This window comes from Rhamphochromis sp. 'chilingali', assembly GCF_963969265.1.
Source record: "Rhamphochromis sp. 'chilingali' genome assembly, chromosome: 22".
Lineage (NCBI taxonomy): Eukaryota > Metazoa > Chordata > Actinopteri > Cichliformes > Cichlidae > Rhamphochromis > Rhamphochromis sp. 'chilingali'.
Genome location: NC_137950.1, coordinates 31026034 through 31037870, shown reverse-complemented (window position 1 = coordinate 31037870; position 11837 = coordinate 31026034).

The window sequence follows — 11837 nt, the reverse complement described above, 5'->3', positions numbered from 1 at the left end:
ATAAGAAAATTAATGAGTAAAAACATAATCAAAATATAAACAAAACAATTTAAAGAATTTATAAATAGAGAAACAAAAAATAAGGGTGAAAATAAAATTAAAATGAAAAAATAAAGTTACTAATATAAAAAATATTAAATTTTAAATTTTGGGAATGATTAAAGTTTAAATATAATTAATAATAAAAAGGACTGGATACAAATGTTAATGTTAAATGTTTTAAATGGAAATTATTGAAGGGAAATTATAAGTAATGACCAAAAAGTAAATCAGTGTTTAAATATGTGAATTTCACTTTATGTTCTACAGAATGAAACTTTTGTTTTTAACTTTAGTTATTTTTAATATTTATATATTATTGTTTATTTTGGCACTTTTGGTCCTCTGTAATCTGAGTGTTTGAGTCATCACTTCTTCTTCTTCTTTCTTTTGTTGCCTGTCCCATTGAGAAAGATGCCCAACGGATTTACTTTACCACGTGGATCATCACGGCCTTCCCGTATTGGTCCATTTGATTAACCTTTGTTACTATTATTTATTTATTTTATTTTATTTTAAGTTATTACAGACATGACCGGGGGATGGGAAAGGAAGAAAGAAAGAGAGGAAGAGGGTTTCCTCACTTCTAAATGTGTCTATTCATGCTTCAGCTAATTTAGCATAATTATTCATTCATAGGTTAACTGATGAATCCAAACTGCCCATAGGTGTGAGTGCGGGAGTGAATGTGAGTGTGAATGGTTGTCTGTCCCTGTGTGTTGGCCCTGCGACAGACTGGCGACCTGTCCAGGGTGGACCCCGCCTCTCGCCCTATGACAGCTGGGATAGGCTCCAGCGACCCTGAAAAGGATAAGCGGAAGCAAATGGATGGATGGATATTAATTTATTTTTATAGATTTTTTTATACAAGAAGCAAACATGGAAGTTTTCTTTGTGTTGCCGGAATATTCTGGAGTTCTTGTTGATCAGCAGATGTATTTGTACTAAAAGATGAAGAGAAGATGATTTATGCTTCATTTGAACCTGTATGACTCATCCAGTCTCATACAAATAAAGTTATTATTCAAATGTGCTCCTATGAACACGAGGATCATTTCTTTTGTGGTTTGATGTAAAGTTCATGTGTCCTCGTGGTGAAGGCCGTTAGAAAAACCTCCACAAAAGCTCAGACGGCTGATGACCACAAGGAGGCAGCACCTTCCTTTGAACCCTTTCATAATAAATGTCAGTAAATATACAGTGCATCTGAGTGTGATCACAGTGCTTATTTCAGCATGTTGTATCTGACACAGCTCAGTGACCCATCCTGTCTGTTTACTTCACCCTCAACTTTTTTCTCTTTTCTCGCCTCCCCTGTTTGTTTTCCCATTTCTCTCCTTTCTTCTCATCTTTCACCCCCGTCTGCTCCAGCATAACATCCACAAACAAAATAATCTGAATAATGAAATAAAATCATTAAAATAAAAACATTAACAGGGGAGCCTACAGAGAGTCCGCGGTGCTCCTCTTGGGACAGGACAGGTTAAATAAAGAAATACAAAACACAACTGAAGTTTAATAAAATACAAAATAAAAGAATAAAAACCCACAACAGCAATCGTGTGTTTAAATCACATGATTGCCGTTGTGTTTTATTCAGTGTCCTTTCTCTTTTGTAGCATTTTTCTATTTGCTGGTATTTTCTGAAGTTGTAGTGTGTTTGACATTTCAGGGCCACCGTAGCTTCCACCTGTTCCATGTTTACCTGTCAGCTCCTCAGGTGTGTCCAACCTTTACTCTGGTTTGGATCTTTGTTGGGACTCTTGTTAATTAACCTGCAGCCCAGATTATACTCAGCCTACAGCTAACAACACTTCATCTCTCTCTCCGTCTCTGACAGTCTCACATTAATCTTATTTCACTCTCTCTTGGAAACACCAACTTTTCTGGGACAAAATGTACAGAAGGAAACATTTTGTGCAGCAGTGAGGAGGCTGTAACCAGCAGCAGAGTGAGATAGTTTTTCATTTATTACTCATTAGTTCTTCTCACTGTCATCTGTGGAAGCAGTGCAAGCCTTCAGGAGAAGAATGAACTCGTTTAGCAGAGGTGTGCATTAACCTGCCAATCAGACTGAATGGCTCATTAAGTGAAGGGGCCCTGTTAATGGAAACGAAGGACCACTTTGTGAGTGATTATGCACAGGTGAGGAAGCTTTAGGGGTTAAACAACTGATGTCAAGCCATTTTAGAGACTTTAATTATAAGCTGAATCGTCCCTTTCAGGGCGAGGATAAATATTTCTAATTCCTGCAAAACATTTTAAACTTCATTCATGATTTAAGGCCGCTGGCGTGCGTTATCTGTTAATCCTGATGTCCTCTTGCTGCCTGAAAAATCAGGTCCCTCATACAGAGATGTGACTGCTGACTCTTTGGGTCGAGTGCCGCTTTAATCCCGGTGTACACCCACACGCAGATTTCTTCTGATTCATGCAGTCACGTAGATGAACGCCTGTATCGCCCCACTCAGCTGGAAATGTCATTATGTAATGCCACTTTCTCAAAGTGGAAGGCAGCAGATCAGGATGTTCTGCTAATCCCACAGTTCAGACCATCACACGCTGACAGCTGAGCACTTTTCAGTCATTTCAGACTGAGCGAGAACACACAATACCCCCTACAGAGTGTTTTAGTCCTAATGTACCGCAGCATGATGTTGTCATTTTCCCCTTCAGAGCTTAGCAAAATATTTGAACCAATGTCCGCTAGCAGGCTAACTCCCCCATGTTAGCTATTGCTGTAGAAGATAAATGATGTGATTTAGTGATGCTGAAAGAAAAACTGTTTAACAGAAGTTAGTATCACAGTCACGCTAGTTGCTGAAGTAATTTGGCGAGCTAGCCAACTAGCATTTCTGCTCAGGTATGACTTTTTCACCAGAATGTTATATTTAGCCAGCTAGCTTTAGCTTAGCTACGCTATATAACTTTAGTGATTATGGCTAACATTAACTGATTAAAATAATTTGAACATGACCAGCTTGGGTGAATTAGCCAAAGTCAAACCTTGCAGTTTTTCAGTGTTAGCAGAAGAAGGATGGGTAACAGTCATCTTCATGGACCTTCTGCTGGCTAATGTTACCAAACATTAATTTAATGTCATGGTGCTGGGTTGGTGACCCAGTGGTTTATGAGTTTTGTACTTTTGGTTTCTTCACATGGTGTTAAGTTCCTTAGTCTTTTAGTGTTTCTTCAGTTCTAGTTTTTGGCTTTGTTATGTGGCTTCCCTGTGTTCTGGGTTCCATGGTTGCTGTCTCCCCATCAGCTTTATCTCCTAGTCAAATCCGTGTCTGATATGTTTCCTGTTTTACTTTGAAAGTCTGTGTCCTATGTCAATGTATTGAGTTTTGCTTCACCTTGGTCTTGTCCTGTCTGATTACTCCCAGCTGTGCTCTCCTTCTGTGCCTCGTTCACCTCGTTATCCCTCAGTGTATTTAAGCCCCGTGTTTGTCAGCGCATTGTCTGTGTTCCATCCCTCAGGTCAGGTTAAGTGTAGCGGGTGGAGGAGTTCATGCATGTCATGTTAGCGAATTCATGTAATTCATAGTTTCTTCATGCACCTGTACGAGTCGTGCACACAGTCATTTTTAGGTTTTGGTTTAGCTCTCGCCACTGTCTCATTGTAGCTTTTGTTTTGTACCCTTGTTATTCAGCCATAATAAACGGCTCGCCCTTGTTTAAAGTTACTCCCATCTCCTCACCTGTGTCCGCGCCTGGGTCCACACACCTTCACTCAGTCTGCCCTGCAGACCATGACATTTAACTGCTAATAGAGATAAATGATTACAAGCTGTGTCCCAAAACTGAGGCTGCATTTGTAGGCCGATTACGTCACAGCCAGGCGACGAAGGCGGTCCCAATTCGAAGGCTGCTCCAAACACGGGAGACAAAGGCCGGGTCCTCCAAAGGATGCAGCCTAGGCTTTGGGACACAGCGCCTGTATCCCAATTCAGGGTCTGCAGCCTTAAAGTACGCAGCCTCAACGATCCTCAAGGGCCGCGTACTTAAAGACCGCTGAGGCCGGACGTGCGAGGCTTGTGTAATGGGACAGTCAAGCCTCCGTTGCACTGATACTGTTGTTTGTCAACAAAGTTAAAAAAAAAAAAAAGCATCCGTCGCACTACCCAGGTTGCCTAGCAACCATGATACTAACAGCTGGAAACGTGTCATACAGCTGTGTTTGACAGAAATGAAGGAGAACATATTTTGTTCATTTGTTTGTTTCTACATGAGCTTTGATCATTCTCTGTGAGATTAAGCTCAGCTATTGAACGGCGTATATTTTAAAGTAAAGGCTTTAAAACCAAGTTAGTACAAACGTCATTAATGTCACATGACTTTGCTGACATGTGGCCAAGAGTAATGTTTTAATGTTCTTTGTTATTAAACATTTGCACATAAATAAGTGACATAATATTCAGTACTTAAAGTTTGCTCTTCGGCCGCCCCTCATCCGCCGTTTTTTTTCGGCAAATTTATCCACACCGACTGCCGTACTATGAATTGTGGGATATATGGGACCACGAAGTCTGCACTGCTACAGCCTTAAAATTCAGGGAAATGAAGGACGCATTTGAGGGCCGCATTTCGAGCAGCCTTTGAATTGGGACAGCCTTCGGCGCGCCGCTGTGACGTAATCGGCCTTGAAATGCGTACTTTAAGGCTGCAGACCCTGAATTGGGATACAGCCAGCTACAGTAGCTATATGTATCCTGTGTAAGGTCACATCAGTTTCTAGTTTGTTTCCTTATGTGGAGTTTGAGTTGATCTTCTGCTTGTTTGGTGACTTTAGCGATTAGTGGACTTGATTTGTAAGCTAGCATTAGCTCATGTTGTTCACTGTTGCTGTGAGCGTCACTCTGAGTATAAATGTCACATGCAGTGGAGATGTATTAAAATAATTTTTAAAGGCTTAATATGTAAACAGAATGAGGCCATTGGGGCTTTTCTACTGGTAAACAGCTGTTTAGTTTCCACTCGTTTATTCATAGATTTTCATGTTTCTGTACACTGGGATCAAGTAGAAATTTCCATTACACAGTGACAGACTTGAAAAGAAAACCGTGACATCATTAGTGTGATTTCCTTAAAAACATTACAGCTCGTATTTGTCTGAACATACAGCATGAACCACAAAATCCAGGAGTATCTAAACTGTAATGTTTTCATCACAGAAAGGAATAACAGATCATTAATACAAGGCTTTGTGCTTATGGTCTGAAGTACCTCTTTAATCAGCAGCTGCAGTAACATGTGTCTGCAGATCAGCAGAAAACCTAAATGTGGGGTTGCCTTAGAAAGGTAAGTGCAATGCAATGGCTGCATGTTATACGATATGGGAACATGCATCATCAGAAAATACCAGGGAAAATGGGCCAAACTAAAACAAAGCAGTTCACTTCAGATACATTTTGAACCATTTAAAGTGTTTCTGACACTCTGGTGAAACCTTAACTTGCGACCTTTGATGTGTTTTTAGATATTTGTGTATCTGGAGTGAAGTGGAGCTGGTTTGATTACAGCAGCGTGACCTCAGCACCATGACTTTGGGCTTCTGTTCGTTTCCTCTGTGCTGTGGCTCATGATGAGTGTATGTAAGAACGTAATGAAGTCAGAGCCTGTTGACAACCTGAAGCTTACGTAACCTTCCCCACAGACAAAAAGACATCAGCAAATACACAATACATCCTCCTAATACGCAGCAGTGGCCACGATATAATCCCCAAACATGAAACATGGACGGGCGGATAATTGTGCAATTCATATTACAGATACGACGCAGCCATTGGTGGGCTGCTCAGCTGGCTGTGCTGTTTTATATAAGAGGATTTGCTCCAGCACGGCCTCTGTGGCACAAGCCCTCTAAAAAAGACTCGGGGCAGGATCATATGTCAGGCAGTGCCAGAGCCAATGAGCGGTGGGGGCGGAGTCTATCTGGTCAAGGAGGATTTTGTAGTTTCAGGAAGGGAGCGGGATTAAACCAGTCTGTAGCCACAGTGGTTTCCAGAAACATCAAATGGATATTTGAATCACAGAAAGCATCAGAGCAGCAGACCCAAACTACAAACATTACTCCAACACGTCTGATCACATGGATCAATTAACTGATAAAGGTTTTAATTTAGCATAAAGCTAGCTCTCATTAGCTCATTAACTGGCCCAGCAGGCAGCGCAGCAGCGGCTGCGACTTTATCACCATGTGTACCCAAAAAACTCAAATTACTTGCTTTTGCATTGTTGATCTATAGCAGCATTTCTGTCGTGTTTGAAGGGCACACAGGTAACTCAGGTAACTCAGCCCAGCGGACTGTGCTGCCACAGGAGTACTGCTGATCTGATCTAACCCGCCCACAAAAGTGGAAGTATTCCGAGTTTTTATATTTACAACAGCACTTTTGTGTTTTAAACATTTTTAACGTCTTTCAGGTTTTGCTGACTTGATCTCCTGAAGGTTAAAAGTGTAAAATAACCTACTGGTTTAGTTTGCAGTCTGGCCCAGCTGGCAGCGAGCAGGGTGTGGCAGCGTCAGTGTGATCGTCTCTGTAGAAACTCAGTGTTTATATTGAGATTTTTTTTCAAATGATTATTTAAAAGTAAAAAAATTTAATTAAAGTTTTGTAGTTTTTTACTGAACAGATCACAGAACTACAGTAAAGTCAGGCTGTGTGTGCACAGTCTCACTAAACTGACCTAAAAACATGAGATACTGATTTCATCAACAAATCAAAGAGAATCTCCAGAGTTCGGCTCGCAGCTCCAGGTTTTCTTTCTTTCTTTCTTTCATTTGGATGAAATGGTAACAGGATGCGTTAACTACAGTTTACAAAACTACATTTGATTTTTTGTGTTTTGTTTTTGTTTTTTGTTGCAAATATCAGGAAAGTTGGAAGAGTTGGTGAAAGCTTGGACTGCTTCGCTCAGCTAGCCACCGCGCCGTGTTCGTAGGTAGGCCCAGCAGACACTGGACAGGTGCTGCAAAATCATTACAAAGTGTGTCTATGAAAATTTAAACTATTCATGATCTTTTAAGCACAACAGTATTTATTTTTGTAACTTCTAAGTTCAGGTTTTACTAACATGAGAAAACCACCAAATGGTGGAAATGTGAACGTTAGCGTTATGACGTTAGCCTTGGCGCTGGGTTCGTAAACCAGACCAGCAGGCATTTCTGTGTCGTCAGTGTGAATGAGATTGTACTGAGGGGAGTAAATGTAACACAAAAGCTGTTAAAACGGTGTGTTTTATTTTATTTTTATAACATTTTCTCATTTTGTTTGTATTGACACGTTTGGAGCTCGACTGTCAGAAAGCCGCAGCCGCCGAGCAACATCACCTGTTTTCACCTGATCACCTGATCTGACCCAGCATGCGGCGCTACAGGTGCTACAGCACAATCAGGTAATGACTAGTTTTTTTATTTCTTATTATTTATTAATTACTTTATGGTTCTTTTTTTTGTTTGTTTGTTTAATATGTAAAACACAGTTCTCTGTTTAAAAACGTGAGTTTTACTGATGCTTCGAATGATTACGTTTCTGTGTTGGTTCATTAAAATAATTTTTGGAAGGTTTTCAAACCAGTTTTTCACATTTCCGTTACAAATGTAACAGGAAGTGAGAGGCTGTGTCCACGTGGCAGGCTCTAACGTGGCCCAGCAGACAACAGGTATGACAACATAACGAGGACGTGCACAAACTGAAAGTGAAACTGTGACAGAGTCAACAGAAAGAGTTTGCATTGAATGATAACAAGTAGCTGTTTGAAGTCTCACTGGTTAAAATGGTTGTTTATGTACTCGTAGAAATGTCTGATGATTTAAGAAAGTGATGCTTTGATGTTACTATGGAGACGGGCTAATTCAAAAAGGTTCTTAGTCACACGCAGTCGCCAGCTATGTTTACAACATTCTCAGTGGCGTGACGGGAACAGCAGACATGGCAGACACTGGTGTCATGTTGGAAACTGTCAACACGGCATCAAATAAAATCATATTTAAATTTAAAGCTGTTTTCACAGATGATAGAAGACAGAGTTTATTGTTGCTGTGCAGCTACAGAGCTTAACAAATCTGTTAGACCAGAGATCATAAAACAAGAACATCTGTCAAAACTTGTTTAATAATAACGTTTGATTTTCGTTTATTTGGCAAATAAACTAAATTTGCTTTTTTTTTAACCCCAATTTCTTTCTTATTTTTTGTAAACCAGTAAATCTGAAAATGAATGTATAAAAACAGAAACTATATTGTAACATTTAACATATTTAGACTGACGTGATTGCACATACAGCCGGGCTAACGTTACAGAAGCTGGTTCAGGTCATTACCAACAGCTGTGACACTGTGTTGGTGTGGTGACACGTTTGTTAAGCGCTGTAAATGCAGCTTACAGAATATGGCTGCCTGTTCAGGAGCTTCCATGAACGCCTTTTTGTTATTAGCAACACAACCTTTAAAGGTTCCCCCTGCTGCAAACTGGGCACCAGTATCATCCTCTGACTGGATGTGATGGTGTTTGTGTTGTCATCCACATCAGTATCACAGACTCAAAGCACAAGAAATAAATCAAAGTGGCTCCTGTCCCAATTATGGCCCCGATGTGTGGCAGGTGTATAAGATTCAGCCCCTGGCGATTCCTGTCCACGGACACGCTGCCTGCCACAGCGAGGCAAAGGGAAGGAGGGGGTGGGGTTTGAAAACATGCTGTCTGTAACCTTAGTTACCTCTGTAGGACATAGGGGTGTCAGCCTCAGCTTTTAAAAACACGTTTGGATTTCTCGTTAGTGGCGTGGGAAACGCTAACAGGGTCATCGTAACTGGACGTCGTCATGAACACCAAGCTGATTGGCTCTTCTGAAGCTCTGATTTACTCAAAATGAAGAAGCATACTTAGATCATTAACGTGTGCATTTAAGGATTGAATACAGTGCACTGTAGTTTTTTTCCTTAAACGTTCAGTCGTCAGACTCAACAGTGAGACTCCTGCAGGGTAGCGAGGAGCGTTCCTCCTGGATAAGATGGCATCCATTGAAGAACCGCAGCCAGCGCCCTGCTCCATCACTGCTATCTTCAGTTTTCCAGTGATACCACACTCTGTGGTTTCAGGGAAGGTGCTGACACCACCCTCACAGTCTTTGTCAGTCTGGCGGGTTGGGGTCACATCAGCACTGAGGTGAGATGGAGAATCTGCTGCTGATGACTTCAAGTTCACACACTGTGAGGTCTGAAGTTTCTGCAGCTCTCCGTGAGGCCAAATCTCCAGAATCCCACAGATCCACGGTGAGCTGATGGCGCCGTAGGTGAGCGGAGGTCAGTGGTGGGAACTGGAGGGAATTCTGCGATTTGCAGGTGAGGCCAAAACCCTGGAAAAGAACAGGAAAAAACCACAGTGAATACTCTGATCTCTACTATTCTCTGTTCTTAACAGCTTTTCAGTCATTTCAGGCACAAATTGAAGCATTTTTAAGTTTTTCTTTAAATTCCAACTCATCCGATTTGTTTGAACCTTTGAAGCGTGTCGTTAACGACGTGCTCAGTATGTTGGCGCTGCTCTAACAAACCGATGGCCGTGACTTGGTGGTTCCACTTGTTGCAGACCATCAGTGAAGAACAGCTCCACGCTGAGTTTGTTCTTGAGCTTGGAGATGGAAAGCACCTCAGAGCTAATGTAGGAGGAGCTTTTTGTTAAAAGGATGCTAAATGTTCTGCTGACACATGAAGTACCAAAGAACATGATCTGATGTTACCACCCATACTCTGCTCCAGCTGTGTTAGTGCACAAATGGTCTCCATCACTGATGTTGGTGTCTCCTTCAGTACAACATAAACACAGGATGTTCTCTCAGATACAGATGAATCAAATACAGGATTTCCCTCCAAACAAACATCATCAGAGTTCCTCCATCAGATTCTTTTAACACCACCCAGTAAATCTGCAATAACACCAACATCTGCTGCACAGCTGTGAACATTAACCCATACAATCGAGCATCCAAACAGTTATCCCTGCTGTCCAGCATACGTCAAAAGGATGAGTGACGTTGACCCCAAAGTCTTTCCATTGATTATTTTCCTGTCCAGTGAGGGTTTATGTTGTCAGCTTATTTGATCTGTGTGATGGTGGGCGGGGAGAGGCGGGGGATTAACAGGCTGGTTTGAAGCGTCAGGACCAAAGCTTAAGAGTCCGAGTCCTCTGGGACCTTAGGTTGGGGGTGGAGGACGCAGTCTGCTGCTGCTCTGTATGTGAGTGCAGCTTTATTCAGGAGAAGCTGGTTAATGCTGACATAGCACCAAGCAGTTTAAGAGTCACCTAGAATTAAAACTGCACTCTTGTTGAAGAGCGCAGAGCCCAGGATCTGTTTGTGGGGCTGAGTAACTGGGACACTTATGTGTTAGTGGTGCAAATGTGAGGACGAGAAGGTCCAGATGATAAAGAGCCGTCATCGGACCTCACAGTCAAAGAAGAACTGATGGCCTGGCAGGTGGCACCAAGACTTTACTGTGTCAGTGTTAGCACAGGTAACAGTCACACACACGGTCACACACACAGTCACACACAGTCACACACACGGTCACACACAGTCACACACACGGTCACACACACAGTTACACACACAGTTACACACACACAGTTACACACACAGTTACACACACAGTCACACACACGGTCACACACAGTCACACACACACGGTCACACACAGTCACACACATTCACACAGTCACACACACGGTCACACACGGTCACACACACAGTTACACACACACAGTTACACACACAGTCACACACACGGTCACACACAGTCACACACATTCACACAGTCACACACACAGTTACACACACGGTCACACACACGGTCACACACAGTCACACACACGGTCACACACACAGTTACACACACAGTTACACACACACAGTTACACACACAGTTACACACACAGTCACACACACGGTCACACACAGTCACACACACACGGTCACACACAGTCACACACATTCACACAGTCACACACACGGTCACACACGGTCACACACACAGTTACACACACACAGTTACACACACAGTCACACACACGGTCACACACAGTCACACACATTCACACAGTCACACACACAGTCACACACATTCACACAGTCACACACACAGTCACACACACGGTCACACACACGTTTCACCCTTTACTTGTAAACTGTGACTTAACCCCAAAATGAACCAATAAACAAGCTTCACAAAGGTCCTCAGAATGTAGGAGTCCCCATGATGTAGGTCAGGTGGTTGGCGGGGTCCCCGTAAAGTCAGAGAAGAAGAAAAAGCTTTATCGATTCTTTTTTTTTTATAGTTAAACTATATATTTATTATCTCAGAACATCGGGCCACAAATCCATCATAGAGACTTGGACATGAATGAGAATCAACAAAGGATCCAGAGTGTTTGTCTTCAACAGGGATTAAAACAAGGTTTGGTCTTCCAAAGAAACACAGCAGCACAATGATTCTCTTTGCTTTCACCATACATGGACCAGTACCTCCATCAAACATGGACCAGTACCTCCATCAAACATGGACCAGTACCTTCGTCAAACATGGACCAGTACCTCCATCACACATGGACCAGTACCTCCATCAAACATGGACCAGTACCTCCATCAAACCCACCAAAGGCCTGCTGAGTGGCCTCCTCGGGACGCCTTACCTCCTGCTGACTCCTCGGCGCCATCCGGGATGTTCAATTTAAAAAACAAGAGTCTGAGAATGAAACAGCAGCACTTCATGATTATCCGTCTGAACTTTCCTCTTCCTC